This window comes from Humulus lupulus, chromosome X, assembly GCF_963169125.1.
Source record: "Humulus lupulus chromosome X, drHumLupu1.1, whole genome shotgun sequence".
Classification (NCBI taxonomy): domain Eukaryota; kingdom Viridiplantae; phylum Streptophyta; class Magnoliopsida; order Rosales; family Cannabaceae; genus Humulus; species Humulus lupulus.
Window position 1 is genome coordinate 142,297,697 of NC_084802.1, and position 8,327 is coordinate 142,306,023.

Below are 8,327 nucleotides of genomic sequence, written 5' to 3' on the forward strand. Positions count from 1 at the left end.
AGAGTGAGGCAAAAATCAAAGGCACCCCATAATATAAAAAAAAAAACTAGAGAGAAAATAAAGAAAAAAAAAACAAATAGAAAAAAAAATATATATATATATATAGTAGCTATAAATAAAGTGTTCTGTTTAAATCTGAGAAGGTGTTATTTTCTGTGCAGGAAGGTCATGGAAAGGTTACAGTGGAGTTCTAGTCTGGGCAGAGGAATTAAGTTTGGGGTGGAGAGTTGTTGTCCAGTTGCTATAGCAACCAGTCAGCAACACTGGGCAGCAAGCATTTAGGCTGGGTCCAAAAAGAAATTGACGTTGTTTTCGTATCGGGGTTTTACAAAAGGTTGATTGGTCGATTGGTGGGGCATTTCCCAGTTGTTACAGCATTCATTTAGCATTCTGGGCAGCAATCACAAGAGGACTCCGAGTAACAGGGGGTTTCCCTTTCCTATCATCTATTTTATAGTTTCTGTACTGTGTTTTGTATATTTGTTCTGTCTGTTAGTTGTTAGTTATCTAGTGTCCAGTAATTGTTTTTGTGGTTTTGTTTTTGTGTGTTGTCAAATGTGTCTTTGAGAGATTTGATGATTTAGTCTGGCTTAGTGTACTGCTCGATGATGAATTTTTTTCGCTCACTCCATTTGTGTTGCTGCCTGGATTTTATATGTTGTTTATGCTTGATGATTTGCTAGGTATCATTGATGCTTCCTCTTAGTCTCTAATCAATAGTGATGTACTTTTGTTATCCCACCTTGTTTTGAGTTTTTCAAATGACTGCTGTTTGTGAAATTTTAAGCATCTAGAATTGGTTAGTGCACCCCTTGAGGCGAAATCCTAGCTAGTCTTATCCTTTAGAAATGATCTAGGCCATTTTTTGGACGCTTGAGCCTTTCTAGCCTCCCTTATATAACAAGTTCCCTTAGTGACCCCGTCTTTGAGCCTATAAGCCTATTTTTTTTGTTTATCTCGATCCTGCATGCTACATATCCCCTCCTAAACATGAACTTTCCACACACCTCCCAACCTAGTTGCTTTCACTTGTCAAGAATTACTTCTTCACACTAAGTTTGGGGTGAGTGAAGCTTTGTGGTGAGCTAATCCGCAATTTTAATATCAGCCACATTGGGGACAATGTTGGGATGTAAGTTTGGGGTGGGGGAATTAGCTCACAAGACAAACACATATATACCATCAAACCAATTCTCTTGCTATATGTTATACAGGTTATTTTACTTGTCTTTAGTATTTCCTTGTATAAAAAAAAATAATAATAATAATAATAAAAACAGAAAGAAAAAAAAATATGTCATAAAAAAAAAAAAAAAAAAACAAAAATACAGTAGAAAAGTTCAGAAATAATAGCAAGAGAAGTACATTAGAGCAATTTGTCTTTGTGAGTATAAAAGAAATGTTGGGGAAGTGAGTTTGAGAGATATGAATCATAATAAGGAGGCTCGGTTCTTGACAAGTGAGGTGGTTAGGTTATGAGCTAGTTAAATGACATCCTTTACCGTACCCTAACCCAAGCCTTACATTACAAGCTTAATAAAGTCCTTTTGATCGAGGGGATAAGATTAGACTACATTAGTGGAGAGGAGTGCACTAATTCAACTTATGGGAGCAATAGTTAATTTTGAGGATCAAGGGGCAGTTGTTAGAGGAATTCAAGGTGTAGGTGGGAAGCATTTGTACATACTATTGGCTAGGTGACTTTAGGGAGGTATTACTGATATCCTGGGTACTGAAATTGAGAAAAACAGCATATAAAGTCAAGGCATAAACACTGCATCATTTCATTCCATTCCACCTTTCTGAGAGCAACTTGTTCACTAAGCCATATTGAATTATTTAGATCTCTCTCTCATGTTTTATGGCGTCTGTGTGTATGTTTGGTTTTGTGTGTGTGTTTTTTTTTTTATTTATTTCTGTTTTTATCATTACTCGAGGACGAGCAATAGGTCAAGTTTGGGGTGTTGATAACTCTAGAATTTAGAGTTATTTTTATAATCTTTGAACTTGCTTTTCAAAATTAAAAAGAGCAATGAGTCATGTTTTCATGTAATTTTGTCAGTGTTAGTGTGTTATTCTAGGTAGTGAGTCTGGGTAGAGTTAAGTTTTGTATTGTAATATTTTTCAGTGTTTTTATGTAAATTTCTGTGTGTATTAATCAGGAAAGGAAGCTTGCAAAATCTGTGAAAGGGAACTTTGGAATCAAAAAGGGAGCAACGAATTCTGAAAGGGGCTTGTTGCTGCTTCAATGCTGTAGCATCACCGTAGCATCGGGCAGAGCCAGGAAGGAAGCGTGACAACTGCGAGCTGGACTTAATGAGGCATAAGTGGCGCTGAGATGGCAAGAGTATTGTACAATTAAGTCAGCTGGGTGATGTGGCACGTGGAGGACAAGGTGGGAATTGACTTTCCTATTAGGGTAAAGCAAAGTACCCTAAAGAAAGGGGGTACCAGCCGAAATAGGGAGCAGCCCCCATTCTTGGAGACAGCTGATTTTCTTAGACCATTTTTGAGAGAAAACAGAAGAAAAGAAAAAAAAAACAGAGAGAGTACAGAGGAGGAAGAGGACCACGAGCTGACAACGAGGGGGATTGAGCACAGCAATTCCTTCTAACTTCTTCTTCTCCCTTCTTCATTTTGTATTGTATTTTCTCTCTATCTAATTTGTGAACAAACTCCATGGATTTGCTAATGGCTACTGGTTTTGTATTTTTATTATTAAACATGAACTAATCTTTAGAGGTTTGGGTGGTTATGAACCCTTATGTATGAACTAAATTTCTAAAATGCATGGTTAATTTGTTTATGTCATAGTTCAATTGAATGTGCTGTAATGTTAATTGAATGTTAATTACTGGCCATATTTAACATTTATTAAGTTAGATCTAACTTGGAAAAGGGAAGTCTAGCTGAACCCATTCAATTGATGCAAGAAACTTACCTAGTTTTAGGTGATTTTTAGTAGTGGAATAGGACTATTTTGCTGCCTTGCATAACCTAAAGATTTGGTGTTTGATGGATTGTTTATAGTCGGTTTTAATACAGGAATGTATTGAGAGAGGTTATAAACAATAGATATTAAGTTTTGGGAAAAACTTACTGGGTTTTGCGAAATCTGATAGCTGTGACATAAATTGCTGACCCATTGCTGAGCCATTGTTGTAGCAACTGGAACGAACAGAGGAGAATTAACCACCCAGATCTATTTTCTCGTATCTGAAATTTGCACAGAATTATTTCATTTGGTCTCTGATCTTTAGCTTAATTAAATTTGCTTATTTACATTTAATTCCAGAATTAATTACACAACCTTTCTCTTGATTTGGTTACTGTATTATAAACTGTTTTTGGTTGATTTTACTTTATTTTAGTTGAAAAGTCCCTGTGGAGACGAACTTTGATACATTATCACTGTATTACTTGTTGTCGATTGTGTATACTTGCGCATATTTTAAACGTTAGAAAATTCACAACAGTATGCCAAATAAAGGGGGAGTACCAGGCAAGGGGGCCCAAGATGGCAGCATATTTAGAGAAGGTGAAGGGCTACTTGGGGCGAATGGTGGCATATACTATAGAGCAAATCCCCAGAGAAAAGAACACCCATGCCGATGCACTTGCAAAGCTGGCATCCACCAAGGATGGTGACGTCTTGGAATCAATACCCGTGGAGTACTTGCCAAAGCCCAGCATCGGAGGCGTAGATGTGCACATGATCAGCGTCCCAAAGAAATCATGGACCGAGCCAATCAAGAAGTACCTGGAGGAAGGAGTCTTGCCTGCGGATAAAAACGAATCTCGGAGGTTGGTGTACAAGGCCGCGAGGTACGCCTTGGTAGATGGGGTCCTTTACAAAAGAGGATTCTCCATGCCTCTCCTGCGGTGTGTAGAAGGAGAGGAAGCGTTGAAGGTGTTACAAGAGATCCATGAGGGAGAGTGCGGCAACCACGAAAGTGGACCCTCCACGGCTAGGAAGGCCGTAAGACAAGGATACTACTGGCCTTCCATAGAGAAAGATGCGCAGGACTTTGCCACGAAATGTGACAAGTGCCAGAGGCACTCCAATTACTCTCGAAGACCCCCGAGCGAACTGACCAGCATGCCCAGCCCCTGGCCCTTCGCCATCTGGGGGATAGACCTAATCGGCGCTCTTCCTACAGGTAGAGGTGGAGCAAAGTACGCGGTGGTGGCAGTAGATTATTTCACCAAGTGGGTAGAAGCGGAACCCCTTGTGAAAATAACCGCTAAGCACATCACCTCTTTTGTCAACAAATTCATTGTGTGCCGATATGGGGTACCCTACAAAATTATTTCCGACAATGGTACCCAATTTGAAGGAGGAGCCTTCGATGAATATTGTAAGAAAAGAAGTATAAGGAGGAGCTTCTCCGCAGTGGTACACCCCCAGGCCAATGGGCAAGTGGAGGCCATCAACAGGGTCCTAAAGAAGAACCTAAAGACAAAGCTGGAGAAGATGAAAGGAGCCTGGGCAGATGAGCTACCAAATGTGCTGTGGGCTTACAGAACCACCCCACGCATGACGACTGGGGAGTCCCCATTCTCCTTGGCCTATGGATGCGAGGCTGTGCTCCCAGTCGAAATGCGAGTCATATCCCACAGGGTGCAGGCGTATGAAGACGAAGCCAACCACACAGCCCTGACCGAAAGCTTAGACCTCCTGGAGGAAAAGAGAGAAAAAGCCCAGATGAGGGTAGCCGTATACCAGCAACGCGCCGCAAGGTACTACAATTCGAGGGTGCGAGAGAGAACTTTCAGAGTCGGCAACCTGGTGCTGAGGAAGGTGCTCCCAAACACACGAGACCCAGGTGCAGGAGTGCTGGGGGCAAATTGGGAGGGACCCTACCAAGTCGCTCAGTGCATCCCCCCAAACACTTACAAGCTGGCGCGCATGGACGACACCATCGTACCCCGGGCATGGAACGCGGAACACCTGAGGAAGTACTACCAGTAAGACGCCCGTGCCCACGGATAAAAGCACAAGTGTGGCACGCTGCCTTGATATGGTAGGAAGAAATCAAAGAGGTTACCTAGATAACCTCCTAAGTAGGCGTGAGCCATTTTATTTTGCTTTATGTGAAAATCACCTATGTACCGTTGCAACTACGTGTATGAAACCATTATGTTATGAATATAATGAATGAAACCACGTATTATAAGTAAAACTGTCAGCCTCTTCGTGTGTTATTTTTTCTTCAATACCAGGGCATCAGCCAAAGTGTCCGCCGAAATAAATTTCACCAAACACTTGGGGGGCAGGACAGGGGGCGATAACACAACTAGCAAGGGAGGCCTGAAAAGGACCCTCTAACGGAGGGTCTTGGAAGGGACCCCTCGCCCTCCTAAAAAAGAGGCTCCTAAAAAAGACCCTCTGAGAAGGGATCTTGAAAAGGGCCCTCGATTAGGAGTAGCCTAAAAACGACCCCCTATGCATCAGGAGGACCCGAGAAGGACCGTAGCCCTAAAAAGGACCGTTCAATGGGAGTTCCTAGAAGGACCCCTTATATCGGAGCCCTAGACGAAGTTCCTAAACATAGAAAGTAGTAAAAAGACCTTGCAAGGCCTCCCCTGAGTTTACGAGGATTAGCTACCCTCGTGAACATCAAGGAGGCCAAAAGGCCTTACGAAAGAAAAATATATATATAGTGACAACACTAATAAGTCTGGAGCGGCCACCAAGCCGCCCAGCCAAAAAGGGTCCCAAAAGAGACCCTTGCCGAAATAGTACTATGCAAAAGGACGAGAGGGACGCCTCTCGCAAAGAAATAATAAGCGCGCGCAAGAAAAACCCAAAAGGATAGCTAAGACCCAAGAGGTCAAAATATCCTTACAAAAACCGCCAAGAGGCACCAAAAGAGGTCCCAGTGAACCCTCTCACATGGGATCCAAAGGACCTCCAGCCTGACAAATAAAAGAAGGGAACCAACCAAACCGCGTCATACAGGCATAAAAGGGCCTCAAATGCAGTAGAACAAGAAATAAACAACAACATCACATGTATTCATACATAAAAAAGAAAGGAGTTCTCAAGACAATACAAGGGTTACTAACAGAAAAGTAGCACTAGTAATGACGTTACAAAATAAAAAAAAAACAAAAAAAAGAGCGAAACTAGTTCAAGGCCTCCTGTAGTGGGCACTCCACCAGGCCGCTCGGGCAACAGCTTGCTCGCCAAAAGAGGAGAAGTCGAAGTTGGGATCCTGCTTCCACACATTGTAAAGAGCCCGGTCTATAGACTTGCGCTCGATTACAGCCTTCTCCGCCTCCAAGGAAGCGACTTTCTCCTGAGCCGACTGTAGTTCAGTCCTGAGGGCCTCAACTTCAGTCCCCTGTCGAACAACCATCTCATGCGACCCGGATGCAGCGATCTTGGCCTCCTTGAGCTCGCGCTCCAAACATTTAGCCTTGCCCTTCAGCACCTTGATCTTAGCTTTCAGCTGCTCATTCTTCGAGTCCGACTTGGTGTACTTAGTCCGGGCTTTTGACAATTGGACCTTGGTTGCGCTAAGCTCATTTTCGAGCTCCTGGACCTGGACTATGAGGCCGTCCCTCTCAGTGGTAGATGCGGAAAGGATGCCAGTTGAGTCAGCATGTCGAAGAGACACGATATAGACCTGCACAAGAAAACCAATGGCATCAGCAATAAGTAACAAAAAGAAGAACACAGGTGCATCTATGCATAATACTAATCAACGCAAAGTGAAAAGCCTAACCCAGGCCGCAGCACGCCTTAGCATCTCCCCGAGGTCTGATTGAGTCACGTTCCCTAGGCCCCTCCAGTCGGAGACAGGGAGACTCTCAGCTATTGGAACGAAACGCTGCCCATAAACTGAGGCCATCCTGGTCACCCAAGCCTCTGCCCCCACGCTAGGAGCATCTGGTTGGACTGGGACAGAAGACCCACTCGCCGAGACAGGAGGAGGCGCAGCAGAAGAGAAAAATTGAGACTCTGGTGCATCGGCAGGGAGCTCCGCGAGCCCGACGAAATCAGCAGCCGGTATGCCGAGATCATGATGAATTGGAGGGAAGGCATCGCCGCCACCGCGACCAGGAGAGGCGTAGCATCCTGCCGCGGCCTGCGGGCCTAGAGGGTGAAAGGCCGTGTCCTGGTCATGGGAGTCATGAGGAGGATGTCCCCTGGGGGACAGGGGGGCATCCTCCATCTCCACCTCAGCCTCATCTTCGTGCAATGATGGCCCAGCCGGCGTAGCCACAACCTTCTTAGACCCGGTGATTGACCATAGGAACTTGGGGTTAGAGACCGGAGACAATTGGTGGCGATTGAGATTCGTCATGGTAAATAGGACTGCTGCTTTCTTCAGGGCGGGGTCTGCTGCAATGAGTCTGTTTATCGCCTCCGCTTCCGACCCGATGACCGAGGGATCAGCAAATTGCCCTGCAAGAACCGCACCAATATCAGTACAAGCGAGAGTGCAAAATGGTGAGTTCTAATAAGAAAAAGAAAAAGACTGGATACTTACTAGGTTCAGCGCGAAAGCCTTCACGAACTGAAAGAGGCCCCTGTACCCAGAAAAAATCCTGTTTCCAGGACCCTGGGTTAGACACTGAGCCATCTATCAAGGGTAGCTCACTATTGGCCTTCTGCAAGTAATAGAAGCCCTTGGAATTGTGCACCCCAATAAGGTTGTACAAGGAATGCACCTCTTGCGCCGTCGGGGCGCGTTGCTCATTATTCTTGAACCAAAGAAAGAGGCAACTTAAAGTCAACCAACTGTTGGGCGACAGTTGGAGAGGGGCCAAATCAAAATAGTTGAGAACCGCCACAAAGAACGGGTGTAGAGGAACGGTGCCACCCGCCTTCATAATCTGCTCACTCAAAGCCACAAAGCCCTTCTCAGGGCGGTCGGCCCGGCAGGTCTCCTGAGGAACATGCAGGGCGTATTCTGGAGGAGTTCGGTAGCGCCTCACGATGGTCTTCAGTTTGTTCGAAGACATATGGGACACTAGGCTGGACGCCAGTAGGGGGGCGTCGTCTTCTTCCTGGACGGACACCTGTCTGCGTACCTTCGACATATCTGCAAAATCAAAAGAAACATGTGAGGAAGAGGCAGAGCACTTAACCCTCCATTTTCTCTTCCTAGCAAGGGTTTTCCATCGAGGGAGCGATGGCGGAAGCGCTAAGCCAGGATCAACGGAGACTAGGGGCTGAGGAGAGGAGTTGATAGCCCCGTGATCGTCATCAGGCGAAGGGGGAGTGGGAGGTTCTGGCGGAATGTGTCCCTCCATAAACTCTAACTCCCACCGCAATTCTAAAAGAGCCGTCCTAAGACGCGCTATATGGTCGCTAA

The 8,327-nt window shown here is 44.9% G+C and overlaps 1 long non-coding RNA gene across 1 annotated transcript; it reads left to right on the forward strand.

The window, feature by feature from the left end:
* Positions 1–330: 330 nt before the first annotated feature.
* LOC133803637 (uncharacterized) lies at positions 331–2,803 on the forward strand. The gene is made up of 2 exons (XR_009878076.1): positions 331–418; positions 2,163–2,803. It is a non-coding gene; the product is annotated as an uncharacterized LOC133803637 (long non-coding RNA).
* Positions 2,804–8,327: the final 5,524 nt, after the last annotated feature.